This window comes from Danio rerio, chromosome 25 (genome assembly GCF_052040795.2).
Source record: "Danio rerio strain M-AB ecotype USA chromosome 25, GRCz13ab, whole genome shotgun sequence".
Classification (NCBI taxonomy): domain Eukaryota; kingdom Metazoa; phylum Chordata; class Actinopteri; order Cypriniformes; family Danionidae; genus Danio; species Danio rerio.
In genome coordinates, this window is record NC_141045.1 from 36,296,480 (window position 1) to 36,317,058 (window position 20,579).

Sequence of the window (20,579 nt, forward strand, 5' to 3'; positions counted from 1 at the left end):
TCACAATTCGATATGTATCACGATATTTGGAATAAAAATTGAAAACGAAACTGAAATGCAAACTTTATTAAAACATGTTTTTAAATTACCCTGTAAACTATTTTAATGTATTTTTTTTTTGTTTCAACTTCTTTCATTTAAACTAAACCTTCTTTAAGAAAATAAATTAAATAGGCCTGTCTCTGGAAAGTAAAACTATTTAAAAACTTTTTAAAAAATATTACTGAAATGACAGAGATAAAATTAAAGAACTATTTAAGTAAAGGTGCAAAAATAATAATAGCTTTGTATTCAATTGAATTTAACAGTAAGAGTTTAAGGCTTTGCTTGGTCACTTGCGTTTTTTTTTTTTTGTGTGTGCAAAAAATGGAAAAAATATACATTTCCAGGTAGTCAGCAGTTCTATAAGATAGATAGTATAAGAACTTATGTGTATCTGTCTAAGGGTTTTATGGGTTTTTATGGATCGCTGTCTTCATGTTGGGCATGATGAGTGACAGGGTGGCCGTCTTTTCATCAGACAGGACAGTCGTGGCCCTTTTCAGCGGTTTAAACAGGTTTACTATTTCTTCGGCGTTGCTGATGTCGGCGCTATCAAGTGTTGTTGACGTGCATTTTTGTGCACCTCTGTTCTCAAAAGAGTTAATGCTTGTCGCAGTCATAACTCTTAAATGCAATATGATTATTTAAATGATGTGAACGCTTTGGGTTTCATTGTCACTGCTAAGTGCTGTTCATACTTCCCAAGCAGCTCCTAAACGATCACTCTGTGCCACAAACTGATTGTTATTTACAACTTCATTACCTGTTATTCACAAACTTTGCAGGTTCTGTTCACTGAAGTAGTCTGTCATTAAGTAGTCCGCCCTTTGTAGTAACAGCTCACAGTCAGCTCACGTCATGTGTGATTTCGTGCTCGCGAATACATCATTATATGAAGACAGAATGATACTTTTGGGTAAATTGTACCTTATATATACAGTATGTGAATCTTTCAACACTATTAGGAGGTATCCATGTCACTGAGCAAAGTATGTAAATCACTTTGAAGACTTTAAAACTTCGGCTATGTTTGACTATTTTAACTCCACTCATCTTGGTCTGCTAACATTACTGCTGCTGCTAGTTCAAGCAATCTGTTCTCACATGCGACAGCAGGTCGAGCGTTGCTCACGTGCAAATAGCTCAACTAAAAAGAGAAAACGGACATCATATCGTAATAATATCGCCGATTGATCCATATTGTGACATTTTTGCATCGCAATAACTCATACCACAATAAATAGAAGCGAGTAAATTCAAAATGTTCACACATCTATTTACTCGCTAATAGCATGAATTATCTGCGTCTGGTGTGAACACAGCATAAATAACGTATATAAGACTCGCAAACATGTAAACAACGCCCTCTAGTGGATTTGTCATCTGAAACGTGCATTGAAACGCACCCGGAGGAACATGTTTAACATCAGATACTGTAGTTGTTTTTTACTTTTTGTCTTAAAGATTTTGTTTGCCTTTTGTGTCTCAGTCATGATATATACAGTAAACATGGTCATTGAGTTAAAGGAACATGTCTTAATTAATCATGTTTATTCTCTGTTAATGTCGTTCTCTTTCAGTAAATTTACTCTGAGGTAGATTCTGCCTTGAATATACAATTTTCAATTCTTCTATTAACGGCGCTTTTCTAACCACAGTAATTGTGTTATGAATCGACTAACCACAATTATGCATCGTTATCTAGAAGCAAAGATTTGCATTTCCAAGAACGCACTCACTTTGAACCAATTCTGAGAATGATAAAATCAGATGGAGGATGTTATTGATGCAATAGACGACCATCCTGTGCAGTTATAAACAGTATAAGATTATGAAGAGGGAAAAAAATACTTCAAACCAACATTCAGTCATATAGATTAATATTTAGTTGAGAGCAACATATTGAGTCAGTTTTAGGATAGATTAGGCCACGTTTAACTAAAACAATCTGCAGACTATCTTTGTTTACATCTGTGATGCAATTTACGGTGTTTCATAAAAACACTTGTATCTTGTACAGTTGAAGTCAGAATTATTAGCATCCTTCATTTTCTTTCTTCTTTTTAAAATAATTTCTAAATGATGTTTAACAGAGCAAGGAAATTTTCACAGTATGTCTGATAATATTTTTTCTTCTGGGAAAAGTATTGTTTGTTTTATTTCAGCTAGAATAAAAGCATTTTTACATTTTTTAAACACCATTTTAAGGACACAATTTTTAGCCCCTTTAGGCTTTATTTTTTCACAATTGTCTACAGAACAAACTATTGTTATACAATAACTTGCCTAATTACCCTAACCTGCCTAGTTAACCTAATTAACTTAGTTAAGCCTTTAAATGTCACTTTAAGCTGTATAGAAGTGTCTTGAAAAATGTCTAGTAAAATATTATGTACTGTCATCCTGGCAAAGATAAAATAAATCAGTTAGTAGAGATGATTTATTAAAACTATTATGTTTAGAAACGTGTTGAAAAAAATCTGCTCTCTATTAAACAGAAATTGGGGAAAAAAATAAACAAGTGGTCTAATAATTCAGGGGGCTGATAATTCTGACTTTAACTGTATCTGATTTTCACATTACTTTCTCTCTTCAAATCAATGTTGTCATTTTACTCATACTGTATCTGCTTGGTTCATGCAGTCTAACTTTAAGACTTTAATCAATGACAACATTAGGTGGTGACCAATGCACTCTTTTCTTTTGTTGGCTTGAGAAAGCCAACATATTGTTATCCAACTTAAACATATTATTATTATTCCGTCTTCTTAAACCAATTCTATCCCCTCCTGGGGCTTTAATGCTTCAAGCCACAAATTTGGCCAAAAGCTGAGTTCTGCATTAGTTTTTGCTGCAATTGTTTTCAGGTTTTTCAGATTTATAGTTGTCCAATAAATAATTTTTAAGCATTATGGCCCAATTTCACAAACAGGGCTTAGGTTAAGCCAGGACTAGGCCTTATACATTTACACATTTATTAAAATGGCCTTAGAAAAATATTAATGGTGTGCACCTGAAGACAAAAAAAAAAAAAAAAAAAAAAAAGGGAAACTGAAATTTTAAGACATCTCTTCGCAAGTTATGACTTAAGACCGTTGAGCATGCAATTTAATCTTGACTATCCTTAAACCTTGTTTGTGAAACTGGGGGTAATTTTTTTTTTTCAAAATATGGCAAGCCATTTAAAAGCAGTGATATCTCTACATTAGAACATCGAAGGGACCTTAGTATTGTCTCGTTTGACTCATGTCATGTTCGTTCGCTTTTCTTTTTGGCAACAGTCTGACAGAACCCCAGACTTCCCTGTCCTCAGAGGAACCCACATGAATGAACTCGGGAAGAACATGCAAACTCCGCACAGAAATGCCAACTGGCCCAGCTGGGACTCGAACCAGCAACCTTCTTGCTGTGAGGCAACAGTGCTAACCACTGAGCCACCGTGCCACCCTCCAATGCACTCTTGTTGTACCCAACTAAACATCTAAATTTTTCATGACATCTTGGCAACCCTGTTGAGTAACTTCATACAACGTGCAGATTAGATTTTAATGTTGACAATGTCAGCACCGTTAGACAAGTCCATTGGCTTGGTGTTTCAATGCTAAGCGAATGACAGTTTCCTGCGCTGATAATACTTTTTACATTATCAAATTTGATTTTAATCAGACCCTGAGAGCCAATGATTGAGGGTATGACTCCTATATGCCTCTTTTTTTTCCGCTTTGTCTTGCTGTAAAGGGTGCCAGGCAAACGGCTGCCAGATGATGATATAATGAACATGAAATGAGAGGGAGGCAGAGAGCGAGAGAATGTTTGCTTTTATTTAGTTGATAACCCATGTACACAATTTGCTTTGAAAGATGTTCAACAATTACATAAACTGTAGCTGATTAGTTAATGGCTGTCATTTCATAGACTGAGCATCTGGTCTCTCTCTCTCTCTCTCTCTCTCTCTCGCACATGTGTTTGTGTGCGGCACGTTGCTTTGCAACCATCCATCTGCAAATTATAGCATTCATCTCTTAGCGAAGTACAGATAGCTTCAACGGGCTTGTGAAATCTCTCTCTTTGCCTGATGGCACTGTGCCGAGGGCCTTTCTTTCCTGACAAGATTACATCCTCAATAAAAAAATGCCTCTCACGGAGTGTTTATTGATCAGAAACTCTCCACTCGAGCATCAGAGGCAAGTAATATTTGCAGGAGAGTGCATGTAAAACATGATTATCACTGTACTAGCATTAGAATGCTTTCTGAAGGAAATCACGTGCCAACATAGGAGTAGTAGCTGAGACTCTAAATCTAGAATGTTGGTCCCTGACCAGTTATTTCTTGCTGTCTCTAACAACATGCATGCCATCAAGTCAGTGTCCATTAACGAGAACAAACCTTAAGGCAGAGTAGGGATGCAGAAAACTGACAATTTTGTCCGAAACCGAAAAATTTTGGAGAAAATGGAAACTGAAAATGCAGTGGAATTATTAGCTATTTTTTAACCAGTTAAACTGTGACGTAACGTCATCGACTTTCGCTTTAAGATTTAAAGGGCTAGCATCGCACCAGATTAGAGGTCTGCATTCCCGCGGCTGTCCCGCGGGCGCCGCTGGACCCGACCAGATTTCTGCGGCGCGGGAATAAATTTCCGAATAAATCGCAGAAGCGGTCGGTAACGGGTTTAATTTGGGACGGGAGCGGGCTGTCTAGCAATATCGCGGATATTGCTATGCGAGAGAGAGAGAGAGAGAGAGAGAGCGTGCGAGCGAGCTTTGCCTGTGTGTGTGCATGTTAGTGCGCGCGCGTGAATGAGAGAGAGAGAGAGAGAGAGAGAGAGAGAGAGAGAGAGAGCTTTCCCAGATAGCAAAATACACTCGGGCCAGTTCCGGCTAGATTCTCGCCTGCCGGAGACTTACCACTCAGCCCGGCTCCGGCTGCCGGACTCCGGATGCTTGTGGACTCACTGCCCGATTCCGGCCCGAATCAATCGGGCCAGATGCGGCGGCCGTAAGCGAGCCGACGCTGCCGTATCCGCGCCGGAATCGGCCCGAGAGTAATGTGCGCTGCGGCCCGGAGCTGGCGCGACTCAGTATTTATATACCTTTATATAAAACCTTTTGGTATTACATTGGTAGTTGATACATGGTATTACAAGCCTTTGAGTTGATATAACAGCAAACGCCTGTGTGTCTGCTTGGTACTTGTGTGTGTGTGTGTGTTAGTATTACGCCCCATGTCTAGGGGAAACAAAAAGGGCATAATAAACGAAGAACAAACAAATGTGTTCGGGTGGTGGATTTTCCAAACTAAACAAAACTTAAAGCAAAAGATTCCCTGCGGTCGACAACCAAACACACACTCGATTGGGAGTATATATGAAGGTATTTATTATAGAAAAATAGGGTTTATATAAACGAGCATTTCGTCAGGATGACCACAGGCCAAAATAACAAACAAAAGAATCTATAAAATAAATCCACTAAATTACCTATTACTATTTAAAGAAACATACAAGAATCTTACCTGACTCCCTAATATAAACAAAGTCAAAAGTAATCAAATAAATAGGCAGGTCACCCCTACACGCTCAAACTCTCATTAAATATTCAAGCATAGGATGGTCATCAATACAAAATTGATTATTGTTGGTCGTCGGCCGAAGGAGTGAGGGAAACCCAGGAGCTCCACTCCAAACACCGAACGCAGCAGAAATGAGCTCCCCGACTCCTGCCGGAAGCTCCCTTTTATACAGGCCTCGTAGACCAGCAGCCAATCAGAGCAGGGATGACGCGCGCGTATGAGAGAGAGAGATTGGTCTGTCTGTGTGTGTGCTTGGTGCTGTGTGTGTGTGTGTTTATACAGACAGCTTGGCTGTCTGGACTGTATAGCTGGGGGACTTTTGGTTTTGTTCTCCCCCGCTCTTTAGCGGGATCAGGCGCGGCGGCCAGAAAACGGGGCAGGTCGGGCAGCGGGACAATAAATTCTTAAAATAAGCGGGAGCGGTCGGGTTTGGGCTAAAACCTGGCGGGTGCGGGTGGGAGCGGGATTCAAAACTTGGTCCCGCGCAGATCTCTACACCAGATCCCCTTAAGTGGTTTTGTTTGAAAGTATAGAATCTATATTTTATGCACATATGCATCACTTTGGTTTTTATCCTACTGTACAAAAGTTATTTACACTTAAATACACAGTATTTTGGATACCCGAGCTGAGTACTGAACATTGGTTCATTTTCATATTTTTTATATGACACATATACAAGTTATAGCACAAATGGAAGCTCTTGCCGGTGCTCATACGGTTCTGGTGTTCTTTTTACTGTATTATATTCACACTTCAAACAGTTGTCAAATAAATTGTGGTGTTTCCATGGCGCAGAAGTGAAACGATACATTTATGATCAATAAGCAGCCCCATATAGCACAGACAGCTGTCATCTCTTACCTTATGCTGTGCGCTTCAGGGCCATTTCTCCTCTGTTTTTGAGGTGATGTACTGACGTAATCCTTTCTGTAGGCGATACCATGGTTTAGTGGTTAGCACTGTGCCTCACAGCATGAAGGTCACTGATTTGAATCCCGGCTGGGTCAGTTGGCTTTTCTGTGTGGAGTTTGCATGTTCTCCTTGTGTTCATGTGAGTTTCCTTCGGGTGCTCCGGTTTCCCCATCAGTCCAAGCACACGCGCTAAAGGTGAATTGAATAAACTAAATTGGCTGTAGTGTATGAATGTGTGTGAATGTGAGTGTGTATGGGTGTTTCCCAGTACTGGGTTGCAGCTATAAGGGCATCCACTGTGTAAAACATATGCTGGAGAAGTTGGAAGTTCATTCCGCTGTGGCGACCCCTAATGAATAAGGGACTAAGCCGAAGGAAATTGAATGAACTGCTTTTCTGTCAGGATCTTCTGAAGCATTGCAGGCATGGCTTTGCAATATGACAGGTGTCTGAACACAACATATAAGACTTCTTTGGAAAATATGATACAAATCTTTACATGCTGCTGTTAATATTTAATTGTCCACAGTGATATCACACATGAAGAAGAAGCAAGTTGGAGAACTAATGTAGAAGAAGGAAAGGGAGATTAAATGAGTATGAAGAAGATTTGACCCTCATCAGCTGAGTTTCAGACGGCGTAATGTTAATACACAATAATTAAGAGTGCTGGAACAGTTGTAGTAGTTTTTTGATTTGGGAGCGCGGAAGGATCTGACAGGATACGAGTGCTGAAAGGGAAGTTTTTCTTCAGGAAGTGTTTGGAAAATCTGCTGTCAGAGAATGTTAGATCTTCTCCTGCTCGCAGGCTCACGCGGTCACGGGGGAGAATCAGACCAAATAGAGCTAAGCTTTCAGAAAAAAAGAAAAAAGCTGGAGTCACAGCCTGCGTAACCTGCAGGATATGGAGAGAAATTACCATGTGTGCTGTAGTCTGAGAGAGCAGTGCAGGACAGATAAAATGAAATGTATATACATGCATACCTCAGGGATTTTCACCCAGCTGGGCAGTTGACATGAGATGTCATGGTATGAGTGTGACTTGCTACACTCAATCTGAAGCTGTTTTAGAAAGCATTTCTTAAAGGCCGGTTGGACCTAAGGAGGATAGCTGTAATCGTAATGATTCTAATAGAAAGACCAGGAAGGTAAATGTGAAATTGCAATGCATTTATTTGACAGTATTATTCAATAAAACATGCCATTTCTTGGCGGAGGCTCCATCTGTAGCTTGAATCGGAAGCTTGTAGACCCAGCTACGACTGCTGAGGTCGAAACCCTATAAATTCCTTGCTTATTTTTTTTTCTTGTTACGTGTGGCCATTGGTTAGAACTGATTGTATTGAGTGTGTGGACTTAAAAATGGGTATAATCGCGTTTTAAATTAACAATAATATACATAACGGAAAATTTATATTCTTTGGTTTTTAAAAATATAAGTTCATTCAAAACTCTAGGAGCCCAGGTGTGAGAGGAAACAAACCAATGCCTTCCTGAGCATTGGCAGATCCCAAAGTAACGCAAATATGCTTAGGGCAGGCTCCCGACGACTGTATCTTTTGTCTCCACAAATGACTGGCTGATACTTTCAGGCCGGTCAGGGCAGGTGAAACCTCAGGATCTACACAAGACCTTCAACTAAACTTGTCATGCCAGTTCTTTGTTTTCACCTCAACACCACAAGCAATATACTAGCAATGGACACTAGATGCCTGGTACAGTCCTCAACCCTTTCATGTATTAGTGACACGTCCCATGTCTGAAATGAAGCTTGAATTCTGCTTGGAGAAATCTGAGTAGAACTGGTGAAGTTGCTTTGGTGTTACCTAAGAGATGTATGGGGGGTGAGTATAACCAAGGCCAGCTAATGGGAACTATGCAATTACATTTTACACCCTTGACTTCAAGAGGTATACTAGCAATGGACACTGGTACAGTCCCCAACCCCTTTGCTTATTAGTGCTCACACTTCCCTGTCAGGGTTCTGCCACTCTGGTCTTGTGAATTCTTGTTTTGGTGGCAGAATCCGAACACTGGCCCTGTCTTGTCCTGTTTCTGTCATTGTGTGTGTCTCTGTGTGTGCGCGCGCCGTTGTTGGTATGCGCAGAGCGCTTTTGTACTAGTGTTTGTTCTGTCAGCATCGCGCTGCTTCATTCTCGGCGTCTCCGTCTAGTTGGTTTCAGTTTTGGTTGGCGCTGAGATGAAGCATGCGTGTTGCATATGTGTGACGGTAAGGTGTTTATCTATCGTGTGCTCGTGTCTTGCGTCTCTTGTCAAAGCACGTGGCTCGGTGTTTACATTGTGGTTGTGCGCTTCAGTGTTGTTTGTCTTGTCATAAGAACACAAGGTTAATGAGTTCTCTCATTGGCTGCGTGTGCAGTCTTGTTTTATGTGAGCGTTTGGCTTGTGTTGTCTTTGTGTCATGCGCTCTCCCGTCTATTGTCAAGTCCCACCCTCCTTGTTAACCCATTATTAGTTAATTATCTTCATCTGTTTGTGAGTTAATTTCCTACAGTTTATAATCCCCTCATGTCTGCTGTCCTGTGCCAGTTCGTCGTCGATTTTTCCCTGTCCTGCTGTGTCCAGCCCTGCCTTGTCTTGCCAACCCAGTCAAGTTTGTTTGTCTATTTGTTTTATTAGTGTTTTTCCCCCTCAGGGTTGTTTATTTTGCCCTTAATTCTATTTTGTTATAAATAAATACTTATTGACTCTGCGCTTGCGTCCTCGTCCCCTTTTTTTCCCCTCACCGACCGTGACATTTCCCATGCTTGAAATGAAGTTTGAATTCTGCTTGGAGAAGTCTTAGTAGAACTGGTGAAGTTGCCTTGGTGTTATTACCTAAGAGATTTAGGGAGTTGAGTTTTCAAATGATTCCTCATAGCAAACATAAACAATCTGTAGCGGCAAGTTTGCACATGGCGTGTCTCAATAATGAAACCAGGAAGAAAAAACTCTTTTGACTTTTCCCGCAGTCATTTGAATTGTCGCGTCAAATTCGGCACTCCTATTAATTCTTGGATTGACACTCATCGCAGCTGTTGTCACACTGCAGGAAAAGTCTTTAAAATCTTCTGACACTGCCAGACCTTCATCAGAGGAAAAATCTGATCGCAACGAGCACTAAGCAGATGTCTGTGAACATGGCAAACCAGAGGTGTCAAAACGGTCCTGGAGGGTCGGTGTCCTGCAGATTTTAGCTCCAATTTGCCTCAACACACCTGCTAAGAGGTTTCTAGAAAGCCTAGCAAGAGCTTGATAAGCTAGCCCAGTTGTGTCTGATTGGGGTTGGAGCTAAACTTTGCAGAACACCGGCCTTCCAGGACCAAGTTTGGACATGCCTGTGTTAAACCAACTATCAAAGACCACAGATTTTAGCCTAGGATTTCAGGAGTCTTTTAGGATTTTCCAAAATTGTCTCAGATGACAAAATCGTGGCTAAAATCTCAGTGTGAGCAGGGCTTTACATCTAAAACCTTTAACTACTACCTTAATCCTACACAACTTCATAAACAACTGATCACAAACAGCTACACGTTACATGAAAGGCCATGTCCAAAAGAAGCATAATAGAGGTACAGTGATTGGTAGGTTGACTTAATAGCAGATCAGCATACAGTAGTTTGTATGCACACACACACACATATACACACACACATATACACACACACACACTGCCCTCATCACACCCAATCACAACATCCAGATCCCCCTCAGCTCATTTCAAGCTGTGCTTCGGGAGTATTGCGGGATAATGACCATCTCGGTGTCGTTCCATGAATCTTATTTATTGAGCATAAAGTGCTGTTTCAGAGTGCAGTTTATGGTCTCCATTTAGATCTCATATATTTTTATGTGTAGCTGGCACCGAGATATTCCCTCTGGTGTCATTTAAAAAGCACTTTAGGACAGTGTAGCCAAGTCAATATGAACAAATCTCATGATTTAGAGCTTCTGAAGGGAACTCATTTCAAACGGATGGTTTGCGTCTGCGCTGGGCCTCAGGTGCTGGCGGACTTTATTCTAATATAGACCTCTGAGCCGGACTTGCTGGACTCTACTTTTTTTTTTTTTGTTTGAGAGAGAGACTTTATTTTTGGTGGAGTTGGTTGTGTTGACATCAGCACTGCTGTTGCCACAGGAGATGATGGAAACTTTGATGAAGGGCGTCATTTATGATTCAAGGTGGGCTACTCTGTACAAATTATACCTACTTTGTACTGCATTTGGGATATAAAGATTGAAATGATGGTTGCCTTAACTTGACTTTGAAAAAAAAAAAAGTTATTTATTCATTTTCATTAATTCATTTTCTTCCGCTTGTTTGGTGCCGGGTCGCAAGGGCACCAGTCTCATTAGAGAACCCCAGACTTCCCTTTCCCCAGACACTTCCTCCAGTTCCTCCAGGGGGGATCCCAAGGTGTACCCAGGCTAGCCGAGAGACATAGCTCCTCCAGCGTGTCCTGGGTCTTCCCAGATGTCTCCTCCTAGTGAGACATGCCTGGAACACCTGCATAGGTAGGCATTCGGAAGGCACCCGAAACAGATGCCCGAGCCACCTCTGCTGGCTTCTCTTGATGTGGAGGAGCAGCGGCTCTACTCTGAGCTTCTGCCGGGGTGACAGAGCTCCTCATCCTATCTATAAGGGTGCGCCCTGCCACCCTGCAGAGGAAACAAATTTCGGCCCTTTGTATTCGAGGTCTTGTCCTTTCAGTCATGACCCCAAATCTCATGACCAGGGCCAGACGGAATCTGCGGACGTTTTTTGCTATTTCAGCGGAGAATTTTGTTAAAAGTCTGCGGATTTCTGCGGAATTATTTTGGGAGTATCCAGCGGAGTATCATAACTAAACCCTTAAAATAGTAAATAAAAAGTAATAAATTACTGAATAAAAACTGAATAAATTCAGATTTACACATTTACTCAAGTTAAAAAACAGAATTAATAATGGGCTAAAAATCTGCGGAATTCTGCGGAAAATCTGCAGAAATTCTGCGGAATTCTGCGTGCGCAGATTCCATGTGGGCCTACTCATGACCATAGGTTTGAGTAGGAACGTAGTCTGGTAACTCGAGCTTTGCCTTTGCTCAGCTCTCTCTTTACCACAACGAATTAGTCAGTGCTGAATTAGTGATTGCAAGGTCAGAGCGGGGTAACGGATCCGACATGCTACCTGAGGATGTAGAGGTGCCACGCACGAAAGTAGAGAGCGGGGAGATTGTCGTGGACAAAAGTGAAGAGGTTTGGGGAGTTGCAGAAGAAAGTGAAAGTAAACAGCGGACAGGGGAAGACGGTAGTTGAGGAGGGGGATCAGTAAAATGAGGTGCCGGATCAGATTTCAGAGGTGCCTAATCTGGATTAAGCCTTGGGACTAGTACATAGAACGCCCCATTACGCCCCATTCACACGGGGCTCCAGCGTCAACGCTTGACTGAAGGCGTGTCTGAAGTTGGAGTTGAATCAATCGTCATAGAAGCGTCAGCCAATGAAATTCAGTCAGCAATAGGCCACTGTCTAGCTGGTGTATTTGCATACAGCGATCTGATTGGCTGACGCTTCCGTCTGCGCTTGAAAAGTTGAGCTAGTCCCAACTTTTGCAGCGAGCAACACCTCTGAAGCGGCGCAGACGGATCCACAATGCAGTTAGACAACGCCTGACGTAACCCATTCAAAGTGAATGGGAAGCGTTGACGCTGACGCCCCGTGTGAATGGGGCGCTACTGCTGCCGCTGCACCGATCCACCTGTCAATCTCATGTTCCATCCTTCCCTCACTTGTGAACAAAACCCCAAGATACTTGAACTCCTTATTTACATTATTATTATTATTAGTTGCATTGTAAAATTTAAATATTTTATAAGCTTGTTTTCCCTAAAAGTAAAAAAAGAAAAGGTCCACATTTGTTTTTTCCCCCTTGCATTACTTCACAAAAAGCTCCATGCGAGTTTCAACTCGGCATGACAGAGCTCCCCATCCCCGAACCCTCCACTGTGTGTGCATGCATGACGCTGGCACTGGATGCCCCTTTGGAACTCCACCACAACAGCCAGTGCTTTTCATCATGAAGAGCCAGTCGTTGCTTCTTGGAGAGAAACACAGAGAAAACAGAAAGCGTGTGCCTGGCTTGAGTTCCTGCGGCCCAGCCTGCAGGGCTCTCATGAGAACTCAACCACCAGCATCCATGCCTGCAAAAAAAAAAACCTTTTTCTTCCCGGCCAGACTCAGTCTTCAGTCCTCTGAATCCCAGGTTGGTCCTCCCCCGAATGCTTCTTTATAAGATGTGGCCATGGTTTGTTTGCCTCTTGCTTTTTTTTCACACACACACACATTGCTCCACTGACCCAGTTTGTCTTAATCCCCTTGATGTGACTTTAATGGACTGGCGGGGCGATAGAGACGGGACGGGGTGAATATGTGTTCGCTTGGATGAAGGAGGAGCTTCAGACGCAAAATGCTGGGGAAAAAAACGATGAGGGGAGGGTTGATGTTTTTTTTTCTCTCTTCCTCTCGTCGCCGTGTTGAAGGAAGTAAATTAATTTGATGCCATTATGTAACCGTAATCATCATCCTCTACAATCACATCAGCAGCGGCTTTTGTTAAGGCAGCCCAAATGGAGGGACAGAAGTGGACAAGAGAGTGTTTGGAAATCACACAGCCAGCTTTTTTTTTGATGGAGAAACAATTATTTTGTGCTTATTTGGGACCGGCTTAGCGTTATTAGCTGCGCACCATTGTGCTTTGTCTCCCTTTAATACTAGCAAATCCAATTTTAAAGGAAGAGTTCATAAAGAAAAATGATTTCCAGTCACAATCATGAATGATGTTTAAAACCTGTTTGGTTCATCTTCAGAAATACAGATGAAGGCATTTTTGATAATGCGATTCATATTGAAAATTTAGCCGATCAAACTTAAGAAGGCAAAAAACAGTCATAATGTAAAATAACACTGAATAATGTGTGCATTATTTATTAATAGTTCAATAAATTGTTGTCAGTTATTCATCTTATTCTACCATCTATTCTATTTTTCACTGTTCAGTTGTTGTATTTCAGACAATTTCAGGTTTGTTGACGTCTGAGTGTTCGACTCAGACTTGGGGTGCTTTCACATCTGTAGTTCGCTTCATTTGGTCCGGACCAAGCGCAATAAATGATACATTGTTGCATCTTCTGCCGTCTTTGGGTCGTTTTCACACCACACTGCTGGCTTTGGTCCGAACCAGTTGAAACGAACCAAAATGCACTCATCTGACAAAATCCACATCTCTCATTGGCCAGATGTTGTTGAGCGTATTTCCTAAACTGCTTATTGATTGGTCAGAGTACACATGCGGGAAAATGCCAGTGAACTCCTGCAGGTAAACAAAACCTTTTACTCTGGAGGGACGACTGCGCTGGCTGATTGTATCCCTGCTTTAGACAAACTATATATTACGAAAATGAAGCGCGGCTGTGGCTGAAAAACAGTGTTTAATGCATCTCTCGTCACTTCAGGAGGAGCCGTGAATTAATTTAGCTAAACTGCGACATGGTCATCTTGCGGAAATATTACCAACGATCCATCAGGTAATGTTTTCCCCCCTACCTCTCTCTGTTGGTAAAGCGCTGTCAACAAATATTTTTCCTCCATATCCCATAATGCACAGCGCATCGGCCTACAGCAGCTGAATTAGTCTAAAACGCGCAGTACTTTTTGTGGTTGGACCTGTTTTAGTACGGATCATATTCTCACCACAAACGAACCACTCAAGGGTTCGTTTGAAAGCGTACCGAGACCACCTCTTCAAGCAGGTCTCGATACGCTTATTTGGTCCGCTTTTGGTGCGCACTCGAGTACGATTGCTGCATTCTCATCTTCCCAAACGAACCGTACCAAAAGGGGAAACGAACTCTAGTGCGATTCAATCGAACTAAATAAGGAAGGTGTAAAAGCACCCTTAATCATTTTCTATTCGATTTACTTAAATGTGTAAAAACTAATAAGTTAACTTTATTCCTTCATGTTGCCCCAACGCAAACATTTTTTACAGAATGTTCATGTCAGTTGAAACAGTTGTTATGACTACTAAATGGATATTATTTACTTAAGTGTTACGAACACTTTTATTTTTCAAAAAAGAAAACAAGGATTGATCCATCAAGGGAACGCAACAAAGAGTACACATGAATTAAGTTGTCTGAACTAGTAAATTTATTACAACAAAACAGTCAAACAAATCATGTGTATAAGCAATAATGAATAAAGAATCAAAACTCCCATTCTCCAACAAATATGCAACACTAACCTAAGGCTCAGGCCCAGCCCTAAGCAATTTGGCACCCTAGCAAGATTTCAGGTGGCGCCCCGTCACATTGCAGTGAATTCCACTGTATAGTCAAAAGAAACTAAATAGCTTTTTGATCGACTACTACAAGCTCGGAAAACATCAGATGAATATGCCAATGCAATTAACATTAATGCTGTATAGATTTAATATTTACACATTTGCTTGAGGAAGGAATGATGGGGGTAGTTACATTACTATTACTATTTTCCATAACATCTATGTCTTAACATTAGCTGACGTCAAAACTAACAGATAGCGCTATAGCTATTTATTGATTAGCAATCTGTCCAACGTTGGATGTAAAAAATATCGGACAACAAATAGCTTCAAATTATGGACTACATAGCAAACATTAGAAAATATTGACAATAAAATAAAAGGTACTTCACTTTTAATTGTATTTGCATATTGATTAAAGTGACTATAGTTATTTAGTGAAGAGCAGCTAGTGAATCTCCCATTGTGTTTTGCTTGATAACAGAGGTGTTAATGTAAGAATGCACAGATCTATAATGAAGCATTCGACTACTTTAGTAACTGTTTGCGCTCATTTAAGAGAAAATTAGTTGTGTTTAAAATAAAACACGCAGGACGGAGCCCAAAAAAGAAAGAATAAAGAAAAAAAGAAGCACTTTTACGACGGTCCCTTACTAAGACCTCTGCTCGGCGCAAGCTCTCCCGGCTGAATGCATATTGACGAGGGCTTAAATGGAGCAGTGCTCGTAATGTTGAGCGAAAAAAGAAAAAGACAGCTGTGAAACATAAACAACTTTACCTTTTAGTAGGAAACACACTTTAGATCTTTTTAGGGTAAGAGGTTTTTGAGTTATTGCCGTCTATCACTGAACGTGTCAGGAATACCGAAAACAAAACCAACTTAACTGCGCTCATTTCTGGCGCCCCCCTGGATGTACAGCGCCATTAGCATTGGCCTATACTGCCTATACCACGGACCGGCCCTGCTCAGACTAATAACCCAACATATAATAAAGTAAAACTTAAAGAAAAATGGCAAAAAAATAAAGGAAAATATTTGAAGCTTGATGGCTGGCAGTAAAGTCTCCTCTCTCCGCTCAGTGTTGGTTCATGTTTATAGCCAATTTGCAAAGAGCGCAACTCGCCGCAGGTGCGCAAAGGTGGACCAGACTCTAGGAAACAAACAGTGAGTGACGTCATGACACAATCACAAACAGGCAAAAGCAGTAACATTGACATTAAACTAGAATTGAACAGCACGTGAAAGCATTAATTAGAACTGCGAAGCTCTTAAAGGGACAGCGCGCTAAATTCACTCACTTGTCTTGTCCTGAAGGTCTTTTGTAGCTTTACCCTGCAGCAAATCAAGCATAATACTTACAGTGAAGATGCCTAAGGCCGTACTCACACTAGGTACAGTTGCCTCTAACCGGGCCAAAGCACGCTTGTCCCCCCTCCCGTCTCCTCCGACGGCCCGCACTCACACCACAAACGGGCTTCGGCACGCTTACGTCATCGCTGCTGCGCTGTTCAGTGAGAAGCGCTCTCTCACTCAGCAGCACAGTGGAGATTTCTCTAGTTATATCGTTTCAGTCGTTTGATATGCCGTCAAATATTTCGCCAAACTGTCCTTAGAGATGCGGTGACATGCAGTCAGATATTTCACCGAACAGATCCGCCACTTTTGGCGCTCATAAACAATCATAAAGCTCTCGTGCTGCAGGAATGAGGAGGTCTGCTGAAGCTGCGCAGCTGTCGTGCAGTGAGGGGTTTGCGTCTTTAATAAACTAAGGCAGTTTGCGTTCACTGAACAGTAAGAATGATTAATAAATCCATATGAAACAGTGCCTTAAAAGTCACGTCTTGCTTTCAGTTTCGGGCTTTGCCGTGTTTTGCACTCACACACAAGTGTACCGCTCCAAAGCCCAAGTGAACCGGGCTCAGGCACACCTCTTCCAATCGGGCCAGGGCCGGCCAAGTGAACCGCACTTGAGCCCGATTAAGCGCACTCACACTTCTCAAACGATCCGGGAAACGGGCCTGGGCACGGTACGGATGGCATAGTGTGAGTAGTCCCTAAAGCACAATTTGTTCAGGTGTAATAATATAGATGCAATGTATAGGTGTAATAGCAGCCTTATTTACAGGGGATATCCCAAACGCTTTGGTCATATGGTCCACTGATAATTATTTTAAATGATCATTATCAAACTTATATGGCCGCAGCCATGTCACTCTGCAGCCCAAGACCAGTTACTCACTGAAGCTAAGCGGGGCTGAGCCTGGTCAGTACCTGGATGGGAGACCACTTGGGAAAACTAGGTTGCTCAACCTAGTGGGCGCTCAACCTGCGGTCTGTGTGAGTCCTAATGCCCCAGTATAGTGAAGGGGACACTATACTGTCAGTTTCGGATGACACGTTAAACTCTCTGTGGTCATTGGTAATCCCATGGCACTTCTGAAAAAGAGTAGGAGTGTAACCTCGGTGTCCTGGCCAATTTCCCTCTATCAGCCCTCCCAATCATCCTCATCCTCCGAATTGGCTGTATCACTGTCTGTCCACTCTACGTTATAGCTGGTGTGTTGTGAGCGCACTGGCGCTGTTGTTCGATGGCTGCCGTTGCATCATACAAGTGGATGGTGCCCACTGTTGGGGGTGTGAAGAGACCCCCCCTCATGATTTTAAGTGTAAGGCCATACACAATAAAAGCACTATATAAATCTACATTATTTACTTATGATCTAAATAATCGTGATTTTTCTCATAACCGAGCAGCCCTACCTACGGTGACAGGAATCTTCCCAAATTTGCCTCAGATGGTCAAATCGTGGCTGAAATCGCACAGTGTGAGCAGGGCTATAAACACAGCCAGTGTTCGCTTGTGTGCGTTTCTCTCATTCTTCATCCTCCTTCAGGGCCAGACAGCAGAGGAAGCAGCTGGAGTGTTTTCTCTCTCAGTCCTGGCAGACCTCAGCGTGAACATTCAGCGTTACATTAAACATTTACCAAGCTCAATATAAGCGCAACCACAAAACTGACCTTACATCAGTCTGACGCGCTAACTGTGAGGCATGTGTTTTAATTTCCTTATCGAGCTCTCATCTGTCAGTGAGCGTGTCTACACCAGTACTCTGATTTTAATATGATAAAGACAATACTCTGATTAGGAGTCTACCATGTGAACAGCAATTTTTGATGACCTAAATCCGACTGCAGTCATAATTGAACTAAGTGAAGTTCATGAACCAATTTCAAGAGGAGCACGTGATATGATTGACCTCGACTGATCTCTCATTCGCAAACATTTCTGGAAGAAATTGACATTATAAAGTGCTTTGACTTTGAATTGAGTTCGTCATGGGGGCATGAATGAAAAGTTAGAAAATGAAACCCTATAGTATCTGATGGCAGAGGTGGCCTGTTGCCTGAGAATTCATATCCACTGAGGAATTAAAAACAAAACTCCCACTGACGTAATAACATTAATAGAACTATAATGATAATAATAATAATAATTATTATTATTATTATCATTAATATTATTATCTACATTTATATAGCGCTTTTCTGTACACTCAATGCACTTTACACATTTTTGGGGGATCTCCTCATCGACCACCACTGTGCAGCATCCACCTGGATGACCTGACGGCAGCCAAATTGCACCAGACCACGCACCACACACCAGTTGATTGGTGGAGAGGAGACAGAGAGATCTAGCCAAATTATTTGATGATGGACAGAGGCCACTGGGCAAATTTGGCCAGGATGGCCAGACTTTTTCCAAGTACATCCTGGTATTTTGTCAGGAACTCAGCGCTGTATATATATATAGATATATATCAGCGCTGTATATGTATATATGTACATATGTATATATATATATATATATATATATATATATATGTATGTGTATATATATATATATGTATGTATATATATATATATATATATATGTATGTATATATATATATATATATGTATATATATATATATATATATATGTATATATATATATATGTATATATATATATATATATATATATATATGTATATATATATATATATATATATATGTATATATATATATATATGTATATATATATATATATATATATATATATATGTATATATATATATGTATATATATATATATATATATATATATATATATATATATATATATATATATATATATATATATATTTGAGTCCTGAACGGGAGGTAACATCTGATTTTGATCGAGTCTGAAACCGAATGATCGGTTGCCCGAATTCTGATCACGGGATTGGAAATGGACATCCTTAGTTTTTAGGCCATGATATAACATAGTATATGATATTTTATGTCAAGTTATTAAGATTGGTTGTATATTAAATATAAAAAGTTTAAATATTTATAAAAGTTTGACTAATAGTGCAACCATGGTGCTTAAATCAAAATATGATGTGTGAGGAAAATGTTTTTTAACTTGTGGTTGCACCATTTGACATTTTTGGTGTCATTAAATTAAAGGTTCTCTTGAAAAAAGTTACCTCTTTTAAATCTTGATCTAGATGGAAATAAATCTATATCAGATACTTTTAGATTTTAACTGCTGCAGAGTTGCATTGCCAGAATGTACACTGCAAGAGTTCAGGGTGCAATTTAGAGTTTGGAAGAAGCACTTGAGTGCATAACCTTAATTGCAAAGCAGAAACCTACAATAAAATAATCATGTTCATCTGTGAAAGTGCTCCTTAAACGGTAATCAAATTCAGCATGTAAGAACAAGCACACCTCACTACGAGAGGCATTACATCCCTCATTAGCCGCTGTTTGAAACAAGTTAGTCGGCCGTGGATGCCAGGTATTGGCTCCGACTGCTGTTGTATAGAAACGACAACGCCAAGAAGTCTGATGCATTGAGTTGAGGGGAAAGGCGGCGGAGTGTGAAGTTGCATTATCAAATACAGATTTCCCAGAGAGCTCCAGAGAATCGCTCTCTTGCCGACAGGCGCCAACTGGCAGCCTCCCGCGCGCCTGGTGACATTGGCAACCCTGATGATGACGGGTTGTCAGCTGCTAAGCCTTTATTCCAAGAGAGGAGCAGGACAAGTCATCCCAGACATTGTTCTCGGGTTAACTCTGACCCCTCGCTGATCTTTTCTCTGTTAGTGTGGTCCTGTGTCAATATAAATATGTTTCCATCCAAAGATGCGAATTGGATTTTTACGGAAAACTGGAACATCGCATAAAACATTTGCATATAAAGTTAAAGGACAACTAAACACTCACTTGATAAACTAGCGACAAATATCAAATAGTAAAATGTAAATGACTGCGGTAAGAGAAGCCACTGTTGGCCTTTGGAGGTCACGCGACAGTTCTGGAAGGCATTACTGAACTACTTAGACGTTTCTATTAAGGTCATTGCAACATTTTTTTTTTTTCACATGATCTGACTACTTTTTTAATGCGTATGGTGGAATTTACTCAGTAAAAGATTTTCGATTGTAGTTTATGTACATTTTTGTCCTGTTTATCCTGATCAGTTGTGCGCATGCGTCTTCATAACCGTTTTAAAATGTATGTGCACCTTACATTAAGCACTTTTTACGTGATATACCAAAATGCGCTTACAAATAGGTGGATGTAAACATATCAAAATCACCTCTTTTTTTTTTTTTTTTTTTGGCATTGTGGTTGTATTTTGATAGGATAGGAAAGATAGCGGGACAGGAATGGGGTTGCCCAAAACAAAACT

At 40.9% G+C, this 20,579-nt stretch overlaps 1 protein-coding gene and 1 long non-coding RNA gene across 3 annotated transcripts in view; both read left to right on the top strand.

Moving 5' to 3' along the window:
* The window catches only part of roraa (RAR-related orphan receptor A, paralog a), a 512,855-nt gene that overhangs the window by 264,085 nt on the left and 228,191 nt on the right, over nucleotides 1–20,579 (top strand). The window lies entirely within an intron of this gene.
* Nucleotides 2,916–10,797, top strand: LOC147837897 (uncharacterized). Its single transcript, XR_015526720.1, has 3 exons — nucleotides 2,916–4,838; nucleotides 4,928–5,255; nucleotides 5,817–10,797. It is a non-coding gene; the product is annotated as an uncharacterized LOC147837897 (long non-coding RNA).